Source organism: Mastacembelus armatus, chromosome 7 (genome assembly GCF_900324485.2).
Source record: "Mastacembelus armatus chromosome 7, fMasArm1.2, whole genome shotgun sequence".
Taxonomy (NCBI): domain Eukaryota; kingdom Metazoa; phylum Chordata; class Actinopteri; order Synbranchiformes; family Mastacembelidae; genus Mastacembelus; species Mastacembelus armatus.
The window spans coordinates 16,150,961-16,173,059 of NC_046639.1; the positions used below are offsets into that span (position 1 = coordinate 16,150,961).

At 42.7% G+C, this 22,099-nt stretch overlaps 1 protein-coding gene across 7 annotated transcripts in view; it reads right to left on the reverse strand.

Annotated features, from left to right (window-relative positions):
- The window catches only part of rerea (arginine-glutamic acid dipeptide (RE) repeats a), a 120,417-nt gene that overhangs the window by 85,487 nt on the left and 12,831 nt on the right, over positions 1–22,099 (reverse strand). For 3 of the 7 annotated variants that reach the window (XM_026332113.2, XM_026332111.2, XM_026332105.2), the window contains exon 1: positions 3,132–3,564. The exons of 1 other annotated variant lie outside the window; for it this stretch is intronic. The gene's annotated coding sequence lies outside the window, so the exon portion shown is untranslated. Of the gene's footprint in view, positions 1–3,131; positions 3,565–7,930; positions 8,061–10,690; positions 10,772–22,099 lie in introns of those variants that run through there. 3 more of the 7 variants (XM_026332106.1, XM_026332108.1, XM_026332112.2) reach the window with 3 other exon arrangements.

The following is a 22,099-nucleotide window of genomic DNA, read 5'->3' on the forward strand; positions in this document are numbered from 1 at the left end:
AAGCGATACCTTTTATGTGGAAGAGATACATGCAGTTAAGCCACATTCAGATGGCGAAAAAGCCGGTTCTAATTTGCCTTCCTTTATCTGAGCAGCATCTTGCAAACTGTTTGTTTTTAATGCGTCAAACATCACATCTGTTTTCATTCACGTAGCTTAGGATAATAACTGAGCCATTTCTTTGTAATTATGATGGAATACAGTTGAGTCATGCAGACTATCACCCAAATGGAAAAGATATCAAGACCTCAGCACTTATTCATTAGAAAGAAAATGAGAGGACCGCCAACACTGCATCAATTACAACTAGCCTGCCTCTGATTCTTCGTGCGCATTACATCACGCTGTTAAAAAAGCAACACTTAGACAACCTGAGCATTTTTCTACCAGGCAGCAACTGCCATCATCCTGACACATGGAGGAAAGAAAGGGGGCAGAGACGCAGCATGGTGCAATCCCAGAGAGGGCCATCATGCAAGCAGATTAAATAACGTTTTTCCAATGCCCTGTCAAACAATCAGCCGCCACTGAGCAGCTAGACAGCCATTACAACCTCCCTGTATGGCGCATTGCTCCCTCTGTATGGTCAGAAACAGCCTCTTTGATCTGGATATCACCCTTAGATTCCTCGGAGGTGACACTCATACACTTCCCTGTATGTGAGCTGAATGTTTACCAGCTTTCTGTACCTTGTCAGTGGTGAGGCTTGTATTTGTGAGCGGGGGTGACTCACACCGCTACTATGCTTCCCTTGGTTTACATGAATCAACAACACGGGCTGTGGACTCAGATCCAGATCAAGTTGCATATCAGATTTAATTTCCCACAAACACTGGTATGAAGCACTGCAAATAGAGATGATGTGAAATGATACTGACAGAAGTATGGCAGTGTGTACATAATTAAGATTTAGGCTGCTATATTCTCATCTGATAGCAGCCTTCCTGTGAAACCTACTGCTCATTGCTCTCTTCCCATACAAATCCCACACTGCAGAATGGCTCAGGAGCCTGTGTACAACTCCATTAAGCGGGCTGACCACTTCCTCTTTCATTCATTCCACAAGTAGTGAAACTAAATTGATATCCTAACCTCTGGGGAAGTGAGGAGGATGTGATTGCAAAATGTGTTCACAAAGACAAGCAAGTTTTTCCTCATGACAGTCCAGGCTGAGACTGCGATTGTACGTTACTCATAAGGAGCTGTCTAGCCTTAATAATTTCTGACACACTGCTGGTTACCATTTGAGAAACACACACACACACACCACTAATAAAGCATTAATCATAATAATAAACAAACAAAAAAAAAAACATTCATGACTTAAAATAAAGACACTTCTTGTAATAGGTACGGTCAGAGTTCCTTTAAAGGCCTCAGTGTCACCAACACGTGACTGTCTTGCGTAAACCCCCATCTTGTATGTGCTGTCACGTATTCAGCTAAAATGGTGGTACAAACAGGACAACAGACACTACCTGGGACTAAATAATAAGACAAAAAGTGTAGCTTTGCACTCCACTCCAAAGTTAATGAAACACAAAAATAACCCCCCACTTAAGTTCAGAGCACAGCAGCTGGCTATTCAGCCGTGTCCTAAGTTGTGACTTACAGGAGCTCCAAGAAAGACAACCATTGACAAATTTTTAACCATAATTGCACCGCATGACCTAGACAATGTCACATATTCTCAATCACATGACTGTCAAAACCAACTGAGCCTCAAAGTATCAAACCATTTTCAGGTGGAGTAAATATCCTTTATATTTCATTATTTGCTGAGCTTGTGTCATACAGAGTTGCCCTACTCAAGTAGATTAATCACAACTGAATAATTAAGACAGAGGTCACTTCTCACCCTGCAACGTGACAAAAAAAAAAATGCCACAGGAAGCTGATCATGGTGGAGGTTAGCTCCTCACAATTAGTGATGCAACATCTGAGTCCATTTAATAGCTCAAAAATAATTTAATGATGGGAGGATTTCAGGAAGGGATTGTTTCTATATGGTGACTGAAGGCAATCGCTGATCACTGCCCCCCCTACTCCTCGATTTCAGGGCTGAAGCATTCTTTGTGCTTATGTGGCCACATACCCTGTGGATTCAGCTTCTGACTGGAGTCACATGAAGATTTACTATGGCCAGTTTACTGTGATTTCTGTAAACAAGTCTTCCTCTTCTGCTGTAACTGGAAAACATTAGATAATCTGCATCTCAGACAAATAACTGTAGTCTGCTTTCAAATCCTAAGCTTCTCCCTAACAACCACACACATCCCACCAACTGCCCCCTCCCCTTTGCTCTTTTTAACAACAGGCACAGATCCCCCACCCCACCCCACCCCCCACCCCACAGTGAGAGCTGCATGTGCTCAGGCCAGAGTTCATAGCCTCTGGGGTGCTGGGGGGGGGGTCAAACTAATTTGATGGTCCTTCAACATTTTGTGACTGGTTCAGCCGGTCTCTCCCACACAATCCTCTACCCTTCTTTCAAACACAGTCAGCTACTTTCCATTATTACAGTCCAATAATCAATTTATGACATGAGTAAGGCTGTAAATCCAACAGCCAATCCTTTATGTGAAACATGGGGAAATCCCACCCGTCAAATTTATGTGCCACTGACACACGAGGATCTATTTCAACATTTTTTCCCCCCAGTCAACGCACAATTTCTTTTCTTTCCTCCAAACGGACTGACTGCTCTAATACACATGCACAAGCAACTTTGACATCCTTGATGTATGTTTCCTGGACAGCAATGTTACCATCTAAGCTCTCCTCTTTTGTTTACTTCACTTCTCCTCACTTTAAAACCCATTAGCTGCTGAAACAGGCAGGCCGGGTCGAGGAGGCTCTGCGCCACAGAGAGTCAAGTTTTACAACAATGCATCAAACTTTCAGCTCGCTCTCAGGCGTTTCACTCGAGGTCACACACGCTTCCTCCACCGGATATAAACAAAAATGAGAACACTTTTAGCTGAAACTCTTAAGCGTCAGCCGGCTATTGCACACATTCTGCTTCATTATTACCCGCACATTGCATTGCCGCCCCCCCCCTCCCTCCCCTCTTGCTTGCGCCCCCACCTCCTCCTCCTCCAACCACAACCATCCTGTATTCAACTACTCACCCGCCAGTCTGCTGGTTCTTGGGAGTCCCAGAGAGTGCTGCAAACAAGTTCAAAACGCCAGTCTTGCCCGAGATGACCCACCGAACTTAATTTTTTTTTTTTTTTTAAAAAAGCCAGGGCAGCTGGGTCAAATCCAAGAACCGGGACAAAGCGGGACGAACACGGACACTTTAATGCTCCACAGTTTTTTTCCCCCTTCTCTTTAAACCCGCACGGAGGGGTTCAGACGAGCACTTGCTTCAACAAAAGACGGTTTCAATTTACTGACACACCGTTCACGTCCGAAATCGCCGAGCAATTGTACTATAACGTGGACTAGTCCCCCCCCCCCATCCCCTCGAAACTGCTGTCTGTTTGGCCGCGTTGTTGTTGCTGAAGATGATAGTGTCCACATGAAAAGTAACACAGCGCTTAGTTGTTTCGAGGGGTCGGAAACCAGTGAGTTCGCCGTTTACAGGCTCCGCTTCCCTTTTCCACACACTCACATGCTCTCTCTCCCTCCTCTCTCTCTCTCTCTCTCCTATGCACACGCGCACGCGCGCGCACACACTCCCTATCGCTCCCTCAGTCTCTGTAAACCCCCCTCCCCCCCCTGCTCTTCTTCAGCTGTTCAACAGACGCATCCACATGGCTGACCTAGTCTTTCTTTATCCAGACACTAGTGAAGGAGAATTACTCCGACCACATTCAAAAAACACAGAGAGGAAAAAAAAACGAGCGAAACAAAAACATGGACTGGATTCAAATAATCGTCAGAGACCAAAGGGGGAGGGTGGTGGTGTTTGGTGGTGGTGGTGTCTGAGGAGGGAGGACGCCAAAGGGGCTGCTGATTGATGGCAGCCCCGCAGGGAAACGCTGCGTGCACCGTGTGTGTGTGTGTGTGTGCGTGTGCAACTGCTTGAGGAATCGAGAAACACGGCAGCCAAAGTTACAGGACCGACCATCACGGACCGATCAATGGCACCGCTTATGGGAACGTAACTGAAAACACTAATGCGAGACAATGAGAGCCGTGAAAGCCATCAGCAGCAGCCTAATGAATAATGCCTTAATAGCTACATTATTATTATTATTTTGCCACACAGCAAAGGCATCTTTTTTAAAAAAATAAATAAATAAATAAAATGACGGTTTTTTTTACATTGGGTACAAGTCGCTGGTTTGTTATTTAAAAACATTAGTATATGCAGCTGCTGGGAAATACACAAGAGGGAGGCGACTGAATGCTGCTCAGGTTTGTAGAGCTCATTTGCATTTTTGGATAATGAATTAATTAGTCACCCCACCCATTAAGAAGGCAGAAACAAGCAGGGACGATAACATGAACAGTCCATTAGCAGTATTTGGGAGGCTGATTTTAAATGGTTAGCCTGCACATCACATCAAATATGATCCTGGTTATTTTATTTTTTCCCCCATGGTGTCAGTAGTCATTTGTGTCATTTTATGGTAAAAAATACACAATACAGTTTGTTGTGTCTGTTATCTAAATGCCACCTTAAAAAAAAAAAAAACAAACAAAAAAAAATCTGTTTTTCCCCCTATACCTGTAAGAAGACCAGAAAAACAAAGATGGACTGCATTCAGTTATAAATTAATAGGATGATTCAGTAGCTTGACACATTTTCATTGTTTTAAACATGATACTGGATCACCGTCAAAATCCAGTTAGCTAAAGTAAAAGGTCTGCACATTGGGCTTTTTTTGCATTAAAGCCTAACATGGGTATCAAGAGAGATGGGCAGTAAGGATCAATAGAAATTGAGTTGAGGGTGGTGCACAAGGGGTCCACACACTATGCTGGTCATCTTCATTTCAATGGCAGGGGGGAGGGGTGCATCTTTTCTGACTTCTGAGGCAATTGTCCGCAAGTTGTCACCCATTGCCCCCTAGTAACCTAACACCACAGGGGCCACAGCTCCTCCCTTATCACATATGTGTACATTTCACAAGGTCAATGTTTGTGATATGTACACACACACACACACACACACACACACACATATATACACAGTCTGTCTGCTTTCCTAAGTAACACAAACATTCAAAAGATCCAAAACTGATAAGGAGGCGGAAATGGACGTCTCCTGTCTGTTCATGATGCACAGTCAGAGGCTAAAAGGCGTACAACGATTTTTCTATCGCGTTACGAAAACAAACCAGTCAAATGCCAACCCTTCTCAGTAGGTTTGTGATGCTTAAGTTGGCCCAAGACAGCAGTGAAGGCTAAGTGCAGTGAATCCTCTCTGAAGGCTGTGCAGAGCAAAGCTGGATTGGCTGGCGGGACAGGCTCCCCTCCCTGGCAGATGAGATCCCATTATCAGGCAGAGGAGAACTCCACCTCCAGGATTTCACAGCTCCTCTGTTTATCACATGGCTCTGTCAAGTTGGGCACCATTAAGCGATAATGAAAGGAGACAACCGGTGCAGTTACAAGCAAAGCACTCCACATTCTACAGGCCTAAGCATGTATCTGGGAAGCTGACTGTGTCTATTCAATTCTGTTCAGCATTCAAACATCCCATCACAATACCTTTTCCCTGAGCACCCCCCTTCCACAGCTACAGTGTCTTCGATCCTGACAGAACAAAAACCGGTAACTTGGTGCCTCTTTCTTTCTGAATTCAGAGGAAATGAAATCTAACAGAGCCTTGTGCTGCTTGAAAGAGAAATGACACTTCTGCGATACTCTTTTTCCTAAAGATGATTAGAAGGAGAACAATTCCTTGTAAGACCTAACAAAACCAGAGGGGGCGTACGAGGAAGATAATCGCACAAACTAACTGAAGCTAGCGGTTCGAAAAATGTTTTCTTCATCCACATCAAACATAATTAGTACAAGTGTTACTAAACAAAAAAGAACACCAGACTGCCACTGAATCAAAGGCCAACATGCCCCCGCCTCCCCAGTCTGACTACTCCATTTATGGCTTATAGGATTGTGTAGCCACTTACTCTCATTAAAAATGGATACTTAACAAAAGCTGTGGCTGACACACACTGTTTGCTTTAGCCTGATTTCTCCATGCTGAGCAAAAACAAGCCACTCAGAGGCTGCAAATACACAGAGAGCAAGGGAGGGAGAGAAAGAGAGAAAGTGCTCGGCAATACAAATAAGTCAGCCAGTAGCTGAAACAACAGAAAAAGTGACATGGATGACTGAGCCAAGCCTGTGAGAGACTTGGCAAGCCTCAGAGGCCCTGGCCTCTTAAGCACTCGTATCTAGTAACTTCATTTAATACATTCACCAGAGATGAGCAGGCAAGTTGAAGGAAAAAAGGGATTGAGAGAAGAAAACAGACTTGTAAAACAAGAGGAGGGTTCAGTTGTGGCGGCGATGGGGGTGTACTTCAGAAGCTCGACTTTAACACATGACTAAATCTCTGCAGTATAACAAGCTAACTTCCCTGCTGCCAAAGCATAATACAGGAAGGAAAAACTGATGTGCTAGATTAAACCTTGAGACCATGTTGCCATTCTCAGGCAGGTATTATCTACAGGAGCCCTTCTTCTCATATTAGAAACTTGAACAGTGCTTTTCCAGATGGGGCTTTAAAAGCAGCCACTCTCTCTCACCACATGTACTATATCCATAAAGAACAAAGACTCTGTGTGACTGCTGCTTGAAGTTACTGTTCCTCATACTGACAGCAAGTGCTTATTCCCTCCCTCCCTTCCTCCTTCTCCTCCTCCACTGGCAAGCAAGTCAGAAAAAAAGAAAAAAGAAAAAGCTGACTTCAAATCATGCATTGCTCCTTTTAGCCTTCATGGATTCTTAAGCGAGCACTTTACAAGTTGGGGGAATCCAATGGGAAAATAGGGTCTTACACGACTAATTAAAACATAGGCTCTGCCTGGAGGGGGCTGAAAGAAAGGGAAGCAATAAAACAATCATCTCCAATCTCCCAACAAAGTAACTCAAGGAAATTACTCAACTAAATATGGAAAACTGCATACTTGTGGACGTGAAGATTCAAGGTTTTCATTGACTAGTACTTAAGCTAAAATGCCCACTGCTAAATAAGAGTACAACCTCCTTCAATGACAACCTAAAATGACCTTTAAACAACAGAATTAGCACTTTTTCTATGCAAGTAAACAGCCCTATGAAAGGTGACAAAAGACTAACTGAAAATCAAGATGTCCTTTGGAGACAATCCAAACAGACAGCTAGTAATTAAGCTGCTACCTTGCACCTTCATTTGAAATCATTAACACAGTTGTAAAAATGTTAGGGAAGCCAAGGAATGGTATTTCACTTCAGGCAATCAGTGCAAGGTCTACATAGCTATCTTGTTTACATAGTCACATCCAGTCACATTTGGCAGCACCGAAACAGTCTGAAAAACCAAGATACTTGTAGGCTACATATGTCTAATCTCTTTGCCAAGCTACACAATCTACTCAAGAGAGAGAGAAACTTGCTTGCAGCAGCCATTTGGTGAAACTATTGCATATTACAAAAATGAATGCAAGTAAACCTTATTCCAGATGGAGGTGGCTGCCACCTGGCGAAAAATTGATTAAATGAGATTTAATGTTAGTGAGAGAAAGTACAAATGTTCTCCCTATAAAATACAGCTCACCCTGGTTGCTCATTTGCAAATAAGTGCAAAAAAAAAAAAATGCTGTTAGAAGAATCTCACACCATAGTTGAATTTGCACAGAGGTCTACAGTTTCCATTGCAGCTTGCCACATTAAAGACAAAAAGGAAGGCAGAGTGTAATGCATGTATATATGGCTACAAACTCAGAAATGTAGAATATGAAAACAGACACAAACAAATGCTCAGTAATACCTTAGATGCTGTTTCACTAAGCTCCTGTTTTTCCACATTCTTCAAGGTCTCACATCAACTGTCTGTGTCTGATTCTCCAGGCACAACAGGGCCTCATTCATCTGAATAAAAGAGTATTTCAGCCTGCCGTGGCCACACTGAGAACAGACTCTAAGGAATGAGACTGTATTTCCAAGAGGGCCAGAGAAAAACAGGCAGAGTGCAAGCTGTGGTGCAAAAGAGGAAGTTTACATTTCAGGCAAATCCCTTTGTGAACAAAGACACAGCAAGATAAACAAACAGTACATGTGTCTGATGCTTAGCTCTGGATCCAGTTAGGAAAATCCAATTCAAGCAGAGTGAACAGCGGTCTGCGAGGCAAGTGGGGTCCACTGTTATGAAAACAAAAGAGAGAGTGACAGTTGGGGTGTGTGATTCCTGTGTGGTTACTGTCTTCAAGCTAATCTGCTCAGATAACCAGTGACTGCTCCATTTCACACAGAGCACATGGCCGTCCCACCTCCATACACTGCCACCCTATGGACAGTGAGTGGAGGTGCCGCTACATGCTGTTGCTGTGCTAGAAAAAAAAAAAGAGGAGGAGGGTTGGCAGAATAGAGGCTCATACTGTGTGTAAAAACAAAAAATAATAACTCCCCACATGATAATTCATGACATGCATATTAAGATATTCAATATGCTGCAATTGCCCACAAAGCTATGTGTTGTTTTTTTTTAAACTCCTGCACCAATGCTTATTCAGAGATCAATTATTCTCCTCTGTTCACACTTGGCTGCTCTCAGTGTGTAAGCTAATGATTGTGCCATCTAGTTTACAGATAGTGAAAACTAGAATAAGTGCATCCATTATAGGTCAGAGGAGTAAGATTTTCAAGTCATCCAAACTAATTTTCACACATTGGATTTTTCCCACCTAGTTTTTCTCGCATTCTGTTCTTTTTATCTGGCATGAATTATAGCAGAAAGAAGTAATCTTAAAGGCAAATGTACGGTCAATATGTCAACGCTGGGTACGGCAATAAAAGGATGCGTTATTCAAAGAGACAGCACGCAGACCGGGTGTTGAGGCTCTGTTATGAGATTAAACTGTTTTTGTGGGAGCGAACGGGTAAAATCAGTCTGTGTGTAGTCGGAGCAGCCAGTTTGGAGATCAGTGCTTAGGTCAAGAGGAGCCACTTAGCTGTGCTTTGGCCTTCCAACCCCTACAGCATTCAGAATCAACTGTTACACTGTGGGAGTAGATAAAAAACTTGGCAACATTCTTGCAACTGGAGACAGCTACATTTACTAATATATGCAGACTTTATTTATGTTTTTTTTTTTTTTTTAAAGGTACAAAATGGAAATTGATGGGAGGTATGTAAGAAAATGTTGCTCACACAACCAGTGGATCTGGACTAAAAACCACCTCTCTTTCTCTCCCAAAACAAAACCATGAAGGTCATTTTTGATTTTTTTTCCCTCTTAACTATTATCACTATAATTTAATACATGAGTTAACGAGACTTGCACCAGATGTGATACTGCCTTTTTTCCTCCCCGCTGCACACGATTCCAACAGCAATCAGACAAGAAGAATAGCTGTCCCTTTGATGTCTCTGGTGAGGAGATAATGCACTGAAATCTGAGAATAATATGTTAAGTGTCATTTATGATTACATGGCAAGCCTACTATTCTTTGTCTTTATTGTTTAGACTTATGAATCAACTGAGCATGGAACTGTGTCTCATTATGCTGCTGTGGACACAGAATTACTACTCCGAAGTGGTGAACTGGAAATTCTGCAAATTGCTTGTTTGGATGCACATATTCTGCATAATGTATGAGGCATCTAACATACAATAGATGTGTGTGATGACTATGTGTGTGTATGCTAGGAAGTGAGTGTACGTGCAAGAGATAGCAACCAAGAGGGGGAATGAGAGATTGAGTAATGCTGCTGCTGTTAGATATTGAGCAGCGTGGAGACCTAACATGCAGCATGTTAACTGTCTTTATAATATGAACAGTGGGGAATAGACAGAAGAGGCTTGGTGCAGAATTAGCTACTTAAGTCAGCTCATGGAAGAGTGATGGATGGTGAGAAAGATGGATGGGTCGAGCAAGGGAAGAAAAGAAGCACAAGGGAGGGAGTGCAAGCCACAGCTTTCTCTGTTCCTGCACGCATCAGCAGCAGGAGGGCAAGGATGTGCGGAGGCCACGGCAAGCCAATTACCAAACTCATTAAGTAACCTGCAAGTCGTCTTTGAACTGAGGCAACCTCTATATCATGAATGGATTCTCTGCAAATGTTGTGGACTTTCAGATATGCACGTCTCTCTCTTGCACCTCTTTTTTTTAAAAATGGCTGGAGAGGGTAATCACATTTTCACATATGTTCAGTGGAATTAAAAGTGCAATACAGAATAACAGACTTGTAGATTAGTGGCTTGAAGGCCTGGCATTACTAGAAAAAAAGCACTGCACTAGCTGCAGAGGAAGGAGAAAGGCCTACCTATACATTAAGTAATGTTAAAAAAATAATCTCTTGAGCGACACCACAACAAGAACATGGGAGATGGATTGGGGAAAGGGGATGTGGAGCACAAGGGGTGAAGAGGATGACAGAGAGAAGTAAGGCTGAGAGCCAAAAGAGCAGGTAGAAAACAACTGCAGTCCACTGGGTGGGACAGGAACAGACACATTTTGGGTGAAGGACAGGGCAGAGGAAAATGCTGCGTTAGTCAATGCTCCAGTGTTGCAAAGCATTGTTGACTAACCTTGACTGCATTCACCTCCTAGCTCACCGCCACACTGGCTCTCAACATGTATCGACACAGCAACAGTCTGCAAGAGAAAGACTGAAGGGAAAAACGGGAAAAAACATGAATGATGTGTAAATAGAAAAAAAACGAGGTGTTAACAGCTTGATAGTAGATGTGTATGCATGGGTAAAGACGGCTGCCATATTTGGCACCATGTGGAAGACATGGTGAATGTAGCTGCTGAAAGACATAAAGGTGCACAAAAAAAAAAAAAAAAGGCGTTGACAGTGCGGTTAACATTTTCTATGAGGAGATTGTGAGCATTTATTCTAAGCCTGTATTCATTTCCCTCTTCTCAATAAAGCTCTCTGGATACACACAGATCCAGGCACTCATACCTGCTGCACACGCTGTGCTGTGCTGTGCTGTACAACACACACACACACACACACACACACACAGTCCCCCACTCCTGAACCTCCCCCATTATCCCATGAGCCCTCTCTTCTCTGCCTCGCTCGACAAGAGCTTGGAAATAAAAACATCACAGCTCTGCCTCGCAGCACCTGTTCAATAACATTGACATTTCACATTCAGCATCCGCACACAGAGATTTCCTGCATTTACTCTCTTTAAGAGCCAAAAATGCAACACTCACACACACGCACACACAAATATCAATCTACAACATTTCAAAGTAAGCATTTTAATACTGCACTTCTGCCTGCAGTGTAAGTGTTTGTTGCATATCATATGTTGTTTTGATTATTACGAGGTTGAAAAAAAAAGAAGAATACCTTATAGACAAGACAGCAAACAACAAATGAATATGTGAGGACTCAATAGGAAGAATGTGCGTTGGATTTTGTGCTATTTTATTTGAAAAAGTCTTAATTATCTATTCACAGCAAAGCTTGAATAAAACATACCTATATGTTAACCAGGTGTACAAAATGATACTGTTTGATATTATTCATTTCTAGCTTATGATATGCACCCCTTCAGAATCTAGCCTGCATTTTGGAGTGAAATGGTCTGTTCAATTTTGAATCTGAAAATAACCCCAGATGTGCAGTGAATAAAATCAAAGTATTTCTATCTATGCAATCTCAGCAATGGTACAGTAAACAGGATATATTGATGGCACATGGAGGGATAAAAGTACCACAAATATCCAGCCCAAACATTCAAAAGTAAGCACGCATTATTTATATTCACTCCATGATCAAACACACCAAAAAAGATTTTGGGATCATGGACATTTAATTTAAACATTTGGCTTGGTTTTCTTTTCGATGCACCATGACACTATAATGCATGTTTTCATACGGTAGTTGCCATCTAAGGACAACATGAAATGCCAGTGGGCCACCTAGTGCCAGGACACAGTGGTGTCACCAGGTGCAGCCAACCTGAGTGGGGACATCTGCTTGACAGCATCAGAGCCATCAGAGCCCCGCAATAGCCGCAGATTAAATGGCAGTAAATCTGAGGATTAGATCCATGTATGAATAGCTCACATTGATTTTGCCTTCCCTTCAGTAACTGTGGGATTTCTAAAGTGACAATGTGCCCATCAAGCACACACACACACACACACACACACACACTCACACTCATCTTTCTCTTGGTGTACTAAAACCCTCTGAAAATCAGTCTGACTGACTTATCTTACATCTTGGCCTAAACATCATTTCTGCCATCCATCTAGTCTGTCCCACTAGTCACAACAGAGTAACTAGAACAAGCTCAAGAGGCCTAGAAACGTCCATTCCTACATTCTAGTGTGTGTGCGCTCATGTGTGAGCAAGATTGTGTCTGTGCTTCGAGAATGTACCATGGGGTGATGTGGATGATGGCAAAGACAAACTGATGTCTCCATTATTACCATTATTAGCTGCCTGGCCTCAGTCTTAATATCAAATTATACATGTGCTTATGCACACAGTAACACACTCAGGCTCAGCGAGACCATTTTGAGACAAAAATCCCCAAATCCCAAACTCAAAAAGTCCTGCACTGAAACTCCAATCCCCTCTGACCACAGTGACCCTTCAGAGGTTGGCTGACATCAAAGACAAGCACTTTGCCTCCATGACTTTAGTCTGCCTCTCAGTCTGTCAGTGTTTCTGGATGTTCGCCATATGCTCTTTAGAAAAGCCTCTATTTTAACACCAGGCTGATCCTAACCACTTCAAACACCTCCCAAGCACAACAGAAGGAAGCAGAGATATTCTGTTCTGCATGTTGACCATTTCTACAGTCAAAGAGACGGTGTCAAGTGTGTCGGAATATGATCAATTGATCTAAATAGGAGACAACAAATTGATACAAGAGGATTAATCCAATATATAAATAATTACACATCTACTTCTACAAGACAAACGCATCTATGACCAGAAAAAAAAAAAATGTGTAAAACCTAAAAGGTCATAGAACACAATGCATCATTTTCATCTCAAGTCAGCTTGGCGACCATTTAGCACCCAGGAATGAACTGACTCCCTCATCCAAAATGGCTGCACTGGTCATCATGGCTGACCTCAGTATCAAACCAAACAAAGCGATTACCTGGTGATTAGTGTGTGTTGTGAGGCAGCTCCATTAACCTTTGAGAAACAGAGTGTGGAGCCTGCAGAGTCTGCACTGTCTCCTTACTACCTCTGAAAAAGACATGAGTGAGGTGAGAGAGAAGGAGAAACTCAGTGTGACAGCAGAGCAGCTCCTATTAAGTAAGCACATTGAGCCGTCAGGCCCCCACACTCATCAACACACAGACTGCCTGTCAGCAGCAGCAGCAGACAACCCTGTCCCTCTTCCATGCTACTGTTACTGTGGGGAGGTGCGGAGGGGAGAGGCATGTGCAAAGCAGACTGGACCGCTCTCCTCAGCATTTGGCAGTGCAAATGTTTCTATGCATGATTCCTGTGTTTCCCCTGCCCTAATAGATCGGCCATGGGCTGCTAATGATAACATTAGCTTATGTGCACTGTAATTGTCTGGACCCAAGGTGTGCCAAGATCAATGGACAGCAAAATCTAGATCAATTGATTAGTCTGCCACGGTTAAGCTGCTAAAACATATTTTGCACGCAGTCAATGTGTTGCTGGATGGACTGTGAATGAATTGGGTCCTTGCCTGTTTTCAGAGTGCAGCATCTAGACGTGGGGTTAGACAGTGGATCTGTGCCATATGAGAAGTGATCTGAATTGGCAGGGCCTCTGTTCATCTTGATGTCAACTACACTCACTACCATTAAAAACAAAGTGATTTTAGACCTAAATTGAAGCTATTTAACACTCGCAAAGTGCAACTAATTAATACTTGTACGAGTGTTCTACTGTCCCACTGTCATTACAAATAGTCATGTCAACACCCTGTCAAAGTGAAACTGTTTTAAAAGCTATGTACCCAACAAAATACAAGACTTCAAGTGTCAAGACAAGTGTCAAGAACAAACTCTATGCAAAGGCAGAGTGTTCAACATGCACGGTTAACACTTGAAGAAAAAAAACATCCTAGTGTTAAAGATGGTATCACAATAAATTAGGTACTTTCAGCAGCATTGCACTGATGTTGAATGAGAATTGTAGGAGTATGAGATTTAATATTGTGCATAGAAAATGAATTTGCAGGTATGAATGTCTAAAAGGAAGGCTTGTTCAGGACTATAAAATTGCACAGGTAAAAACAAAGAGATGGAAATTTTGAACATCACTACGATTAACTACAATCCTACAAATAAGTCATGCAAAGAACTTTGAGGGTTAATGTTTAATTTAGAGCTGCAACAATAACTTTTGAATTAAAAAAAAAAAATTGACTTCATTAGCATCTCAATAGTTTTCTTACTCTGCTATGAAAAAAACTTGACAAAACAAGACATTTGTAAACATCCTCATACTCAACATCCCCAGAGACCTAACAATTAGTTGATTATTCAAGACATTATAAAAAAAAAAAAATGTTTACTGTGATACAAATTAAATCATTATTGCTGTTGCAGGTCAACAAAAACAAAATCAGCTGACAATATACGTCAAATCCATATAACAATGCAGGTGATATAACAGCCACAGAGCTGAATCAACACTCCTCTTACAAAAACCTCATCAGAAAGGTGCCAGTTACTGCAGAGGTATGATTGGATTGTATTTTACAGGTATTCATTTATTGCGCGCACCTCCTGAACAGCATGCAGTCTGGAATCATAAGCCCTCTCGTCTCGTTCTTGCCACAGACTTGGTCTCAATCATGACTGTAATTTGAGAGCAGCCTGATTGTGTTAGGAGGTAGCTGATTACACTGATGAGCAGAGAGCTGCTGAAGAGAAGAAAGTGGGCCATCTAAACTGAACAAATAATGACACCAATAACAGCCAGGGTTGTTGCAGAAGAAACTGCATTGTTAATGAATCATTGCCCCATCACCTGCTCTACAAAATGCAAACTGGCCAGCAACAGTCCTGTCTGGTTAAACTTTGAGCTAAGGGCCTTGCCGGCACTGACACACTTGCAATGCAGCGGCACCATCTAAATTACATTTTAGTGAGCCCAATCTATCCACAGGGCTAACTCCATTTGTGACTTTGCCTATCATCATCCTTCAGGCAGCATGATGCAACATATTCCAGGATACAAAGGGTAACGCAGGTAAGCAGACCTAGTTGACTTGAATGCTTGACACTAAGCTTCGCTGCATACTAGCTAGCTCGAGTAGGCGAGAAATGAACCTTGTTATATGTCCTGACACTGGGCCCTGCTCCCTGGCAAATAAAAACATGCCTCTCACTTACTGGCTACGAGCACACACAACCCCATACATCAGCATTATAAAGGAGCTCGGCAGCCTCAAGGTCAGCTCAATTTCCTCCTGCCGTTATGAAGTATCAGAATCACAGCGAGAGAGGGCACCCACACACATGTAAAGAAATGATTTAGGGAGCGAGGGAGGGGAGGGAGAGAAAGAAACAGAGGAGGGGGATTGAGAGTGTGAAGGAGAGGCGGTGTGGAATATAATGGGTAACTGTGACAAATCACCGGGAGAGAACCAGCCTCTTCCACAGTAAGGATGTGTGAGTGCGGGCATTTGTGAGAAGATGTAGAGAACATTAAGCCTACTTCTCCATTCCACACACTAAGAATCTAGCAGACTAGTATAAGTAATGGGACTGAATGTTTTTTTTTTTTTTTTAATGAGCTGATTCCACTTGTGTAATTGCTCAAGTGTAGTCTGTGAAACTACAAAGCAATTAGACCTACTGAATTATTGTTTCAGAAAATGTGAATACAATGTTTACCATTTACTGTAATTAAATTCTGAGCTGTTACATGGGCATAACAGCGACCTAATGCAAACCTAATGCCTTTTTGCCTTTTGAGATCTGGGCCCATTCATCCCATGCCCAAGCAATTTGATAAATTACACAGAAGCATGAAAGCTGATCATGTGCGAAGCGGAGAGGGTGGTGCGTATGTTTGCCTCTGCCTGAGTCGGCAGTCATCCATGGCTTCCTCACTGGCTGAGGTTTTACATCTTCAGCTAAGAGCCTGGGGAAATAACAGCAAATTCACTTAATGGCACCACCTCATCTATTCCTCATACACGGAGAGGAGGGAGAGAAGAGGGAGAGTTCCTTGAGGTGTTACAAAATGGCTGTGCGCCCTCGGCTACACTGCCGTCTCTCCCGGTCGCGGGGGTGCAGGTGTGTGGGTAAACACTGAGTGCACTGAGATCCATCACCAGCCTCGGTCAACCACTAGGTGTAATTTGCAGTCTACGCTGACCCTTTGAAAAAAAAAAAGAAGCTAGTCTGCATGCACTGTTACAAAGCTTTGTATGTTGACGCCCCAGTCTGATTTGATGCATGTGTTGATCTGTATGTGCAAAAAACATATACCGTATATCTCAGTCAGTGACGATCTGCATGGCTGCAGGTACGTTCAGGTGTAAGTAAGCGTGTGTATGTATGTGTGTGCCTGCAGGGAGTTTTACAGAGCCTAAGCCATAATGGTTCCACTCCATCTTTGTGTGAGCTATTGCAGAACAATCTAGTGCAGAGCAGCTAGGTTGCAAGTGAGAGCCGGGGCTGGCTTGCAGTTGGATAACATCTCAGGCTAACAGCAGGTATGCTATCAGTGCAGGACCAATCTCCTCAGGGCTATTTTCAGAGCCTCTGACCCCAGCGTGACCAGTTAGGTGACGCCTCTGTGCCAGCAACACAGGAAGAGCAAGACCAAAACCATGCCGCTGCTTCTTCTTGGCTACATAAGATTTCACTCAAGCAGACCTGAATAATTCCACTATTGTTTGGATGTTTTACTTCAAAAACACTCAATGGACATGCAATGCTTCTATTATTTACCCAACTGCGACAATATTCAATTAATATGAATAAAACTTTGCCATGTAAACACTTACTATAACATGGACACTGTAAGAAAGTATAATTACATTATGACATGCATTTCAATTGCCTTATTTAACAGCATTTTCAGATGTTATACACCTTAACAGAATCATAAATCACATTCAAGCCTTGACTCAATCCAGTTGCTTGATAAAACGAGCGCTATCGTTTGACTCAGCTTTTCTGTAGCTGCAAGATGTATAATACAAACACAATATTATTGCAGAATCTGTACAAAGGTTTAACAGTAGCAGCATGGCAGAGTGATGATATAAGGCTGACTGCTGGAAGGAAGCTGATGTTGCAACATATTAATGTGGAGGAGTCTAAAGATATTAACTGGACTATGCCGTGTAGCATATAAATGGGAAGTCATAGCCGACATATACAGCTAATAAAACTACATATGTAGAATAAGGTCAATCAGTTGATAATACAATCTCATCTAGGTTGAAAATACTGATTAGTTTCATGACTGACCAATGCAAACATTGCCAATATCCGTATCATTCATTACTTATGAAGAAATAGTGAAAACCTCAAGTTAACCCATTCAAATTTCCTTCTTTGAATGATCAACAATGAAAAACCGAAAGATAAGCGGGTGGTAGACTGCCATGACTAAAATGTAACAGGATGATATTTTGTTCTGCAGACATGTTATCATTAAGGGAAGTGTTGGGCCAATGACAAAAGCTTGTCTGAACAAAAAGACCCAGGCTGCTATCACTCACTGTGCAAAAATCAATTGCTGCTGTAACACCAAGGCCACACCGGGCTCTTTGCATACATTTCTAGCAGTGGTGTCTCTTAATAGACCAGCTGATAACAGCTATATAATATGTATCAGTGAGAGCAGTGGTGTTGGAGCACGGAGATGGATGCCTCCTGTGAGCTTTCCTCTTATATAAATCTCTCTCCTCTCCCCTCTGAGTGAATGGCTTCCCACTACTTGGCTCCCCATGGTTAGCTTGTCAGCCCACTCTCTCTCTCTTTTCTCCACACCTGCACCTGACACTGTGAGTGTTCTGTCACCCACGTCTCCTCATTCCCCTGGAGAAAATATTCCGCCCCACCCTTTAAGCTCCCAGCAGCCCCAGGGGCATGGGACAATTAAAAACTAAGCACGAACTCAAGTCGTCATGCTGATTCTTAGATGGGACAATGCATGTATCGCTGCAGAGGTAGGGGGATTTTGGTATTGGGGTCCAAAGAAAACAATACACTATGTCTGTTGTACTTGAGATCAACATTCACTCTAGTACGAGGTGATGGCAGCATATCAACACCCTGAAAGCAATGCAGTCTGGCTGGAGCGATATATTTGGCCTCACAGTATTGAGATACTGCTTGATTGCACACACAAACATATCCACTGCTATATTCTGGTGTCAGCCAGTTACAAGCCTGCCCTTACTGCCCTTGACTATACTCCCTAACCACCCTCCACAATCCATGTCAAAAGCTTCTGCATCGGTTTTTCTGCCCTCCTTGCTCCCGTCTTGCTGCTTCTTCTTTTACTCAGTATCTGTCTTTAGGGTCTGAAATATTTAGCAATCCCATCAAAATACACCTTCGGGCACAGAGAGCTGTCTCCCTCCCCAGGTAAGTAGTAATGAGAGCAAGAGAGCGGGAGACAATGGAGGGAGGGCTGGCGTAATATCTCATCAACATTATTAAATCATTTCTCCCCTCAGCAGTCCCTGGGTGGTCTCAGGTTGTGTTATTTCTCAGTCAGGGTTCAGCGGCCTCAGATCCTAGGGTTGAGTTTGACCGCTCTGCTCGGCTAGTGCCGTGCTAAGCAGGTGTCAGGGGAGTTTCCCCTCAATTAAGCAAAGGTAAAAGTAATGCTTCTCACTGTGGCAGCACCATGAATACATTAGTCTTGCTGTCACCACAGGCTAGAGCATCTAGACGCATGAGGAACGACGACAGCAGGTTACTGCACATGCAGCTGAAGCTGGTTAAGCAAACTAGCAACAGGACAGTACCAGTATAAAACGAAGCGCCGTTCTTCGTTACAGAATTGATAAAACTGCCTAGAGCACCTAATCGGAAAACCTTGATTTATGTGAATGAATATAATGAATTATAACATATACCAAAACAGTAAATGGTGTAAGGTTATTTTGTTTAAGGGTTACTGGGAGTTAGACTAATGAGATTGTATTAGCCATCTGAGTGGATGACACAAGAGGACACCGAATCCTTGTTGTGTTAATTAGAGCTCAATGAAACGATGCTGATGAAAAATTATCATGACCCACAGCCTCAGTGTGGGGATGCTGCCAGGAAAATGGGTCTTGCAGTTAAGTTGTTTTCAAGGCAACACTTAGAAAAAAGGTGTTTTAAGAAATGCAAATCAAAAATAAATAATTTTAAACAATTATCTGATTAACTGGAAGTGGCAAACATCCAAGGAATCAATGAGAACAAATCCCCTCTCACTACTTTTTAAACTAAAACTGATGACCGTATCATTTGTTTGCTACTTGCTAATTTACAAAACAAAAAGAAACAACCATATCCATTTATTTTGTCTGTCAAAAAAAGAAAACCGCTGTCTTGACATTCTGTACCACCATGCCACACATCACCCCTACTATTTTATTCAATCTGACAAAGCTAAACGAAAAGGGTTTATAAAAATATGTCAACGGTAGCAATAATGCCTTCTTTTGTCAGTCTTTATGTGCAAGTATTACAGTGTGCTGGACAGGCGTATTGAAAAGTGCTGATTGATGGCTTCACTGTAGGCTGTCTGTCCACCTCTCTCCCTGATGAGACATGTCAATGTAAAGACACATGAATGCAGTAGCCTGTCCTCCATTTTCTCCTCCTCTCCTCCTCCTCCCTTGTCAGAGGCAGGGAGAATGACGCAGTAAATACAGATGCTGTGTGCACCATAATTCTGGGGCCCGCTGCCTTTTATCTGCCATGACAGCTTCTGCTGCTGTTGAAATCAAATGCCCAGGCGCGAGGAAAAGGCTAGTATTCCCTTTAATAAACTGCCAGGCACAGCAGAGTCAGAGTAGAAAAGGAGGCACTCAGCTCTGCTCTCCACTGGCCAGGCTTGGCTAAGCTGCAGCTGAGAGGAGAAGGGAGATAGAAATGGGGAAGAGCGCTCCTTCAGGCATTAGTCGGCATTATGCCGCTCACGCAGGCTCAGGCACCCAGCATCATTGCACTTACCAAGAGCCGTCTGAGCCAATCGCTCAATGGGGAGTGTTGGTCACTTGGCATAGATAAGCACACTGAGATGAGGAGTAGTGAGGGCAGCCCAGTCAGCACCTGCACCACAGCCCCTTTGAGCTGCCAGGGTGAATTAATTACATCCCTCTCTTCACACTCTCCATTAAGATAAACAGAAATAAATGAAGAGCTGTCTGACAGCAGGGGAGCACTGAACTGCGCCCCAGCAACATGACTGACCAGCCCTTCCTTCTGTTGATAAATCAATTAGGCAAGTTAAAGAAATGAAAATTATAGAAAAAAAATTATTCACATATTTCACCGATCAAATAAATACCAAACATTTCCCAGCTCAAATTCCTATCTTCTTCTATTTCATGCCACTGCAAATGAATATATGTGTTTTTGTTTTTACCAGTGGGCGAACAAACATTTCAAGACATTGCACTGAACTGTGGTGTTTTGTAGAGAAGTGAACTGTCTTAACTGTAAAATATAATTGATTTATTTCCCCAATAATAAAAATAAGCTTTATTCACAGCCTTGCCCTGTACTACAGACAGATCCCATATCCTCAAATTCTTCCACTGACTCTTTGTGTGTATGTGTGTGTGTGTGTCCGAGTTTGCGTGTGTTGAACAGGAGGATGAGGAAGGCTGCTGCTGTGGAAATAGACAGCTTTTTGTTCTGACCCCACAGCTGTCACCAGCATAAGAGAGCCAGTCACTGGCAGCACACATGAGCATTTTACTTAACACGCACACGCACACCCCTTGACACTACAGCAGGGGTGGAACAAGGGGGTTGTGCTTTAAGTGCCAAGACCCCTGAGGATACTGTTGTGATGCACAACTGCATTAGCTGAGAAAGCAGACGGGGTAAAATCACTAAATACCTGGTCAGTGTTTAGAATCCAGCTCCACCACGGTGCCCCTAACACCATTAACATCCTTCCTTATAATCCAATTATGAACCATGTGTGTCCCCATCAATCAACCATTTCCATTTGAGCCCCTGGTCTTCTTTACCACCATTACTGCTGCAGTAATTGAGGCGGCGCTATGGACAGGCTGTGTAGTTTACCTCCATCTGGGAGGTCAAGAGGAATGCAATTGGTTGACAATGATTATGCACTGGCTGATTATGCTATGGGCTGAATATTTAGCACTGATTAGACTGCCATAGGGCAGGGAGAAAAGGCCGGCAATCAGCACAGGGTGGTTGAAAAACAGGCTCTCTTTGATTTTTTAATGGCTGGATCAATCCGATTGTCGTATTTTTACGTTGTGTTTAGTAACATTTGTTTTGTGATGCTGTTACAGTCTTTGGGAAGACAAATAACTGCTGTGAATAAATATAATTTCCTTTAACCAATATTCCATCAAAACATGAGCCTCCGAAAAAAAAATAAAAAAATCATTACAAGAAGGAAATTAATCATAGAGTAGACATTTATTAGTATGTTATAATTATAATGCTGAAAATTATTAGTTACTGAGGTCAGCCCTATGCAACACTGCAAACGGATTTATATGTTTGCCTTTAAGACAAAGCAATCTATACAGCTCATAAAGAGAACTGTTAGATACATTAATAAATATTTCACAAAATTGTTCCTCTAATCTCCTGGTGGAGATGCCAGCACTTCTTGCTCATCAGTGACTGTGATATTTACACGGAAACTGGAGTGCGCTCCTGATTGAAACGGGAGAGGGCGGATGAGGAAACATGGGAAAGATGTTGAAAGACAGAAGGAGAGAAAGAGAAAGCCGAGCGTGCTGAAAGGCAGAAGACAGAAGCAAAAATGACCAGTAGAAATGACA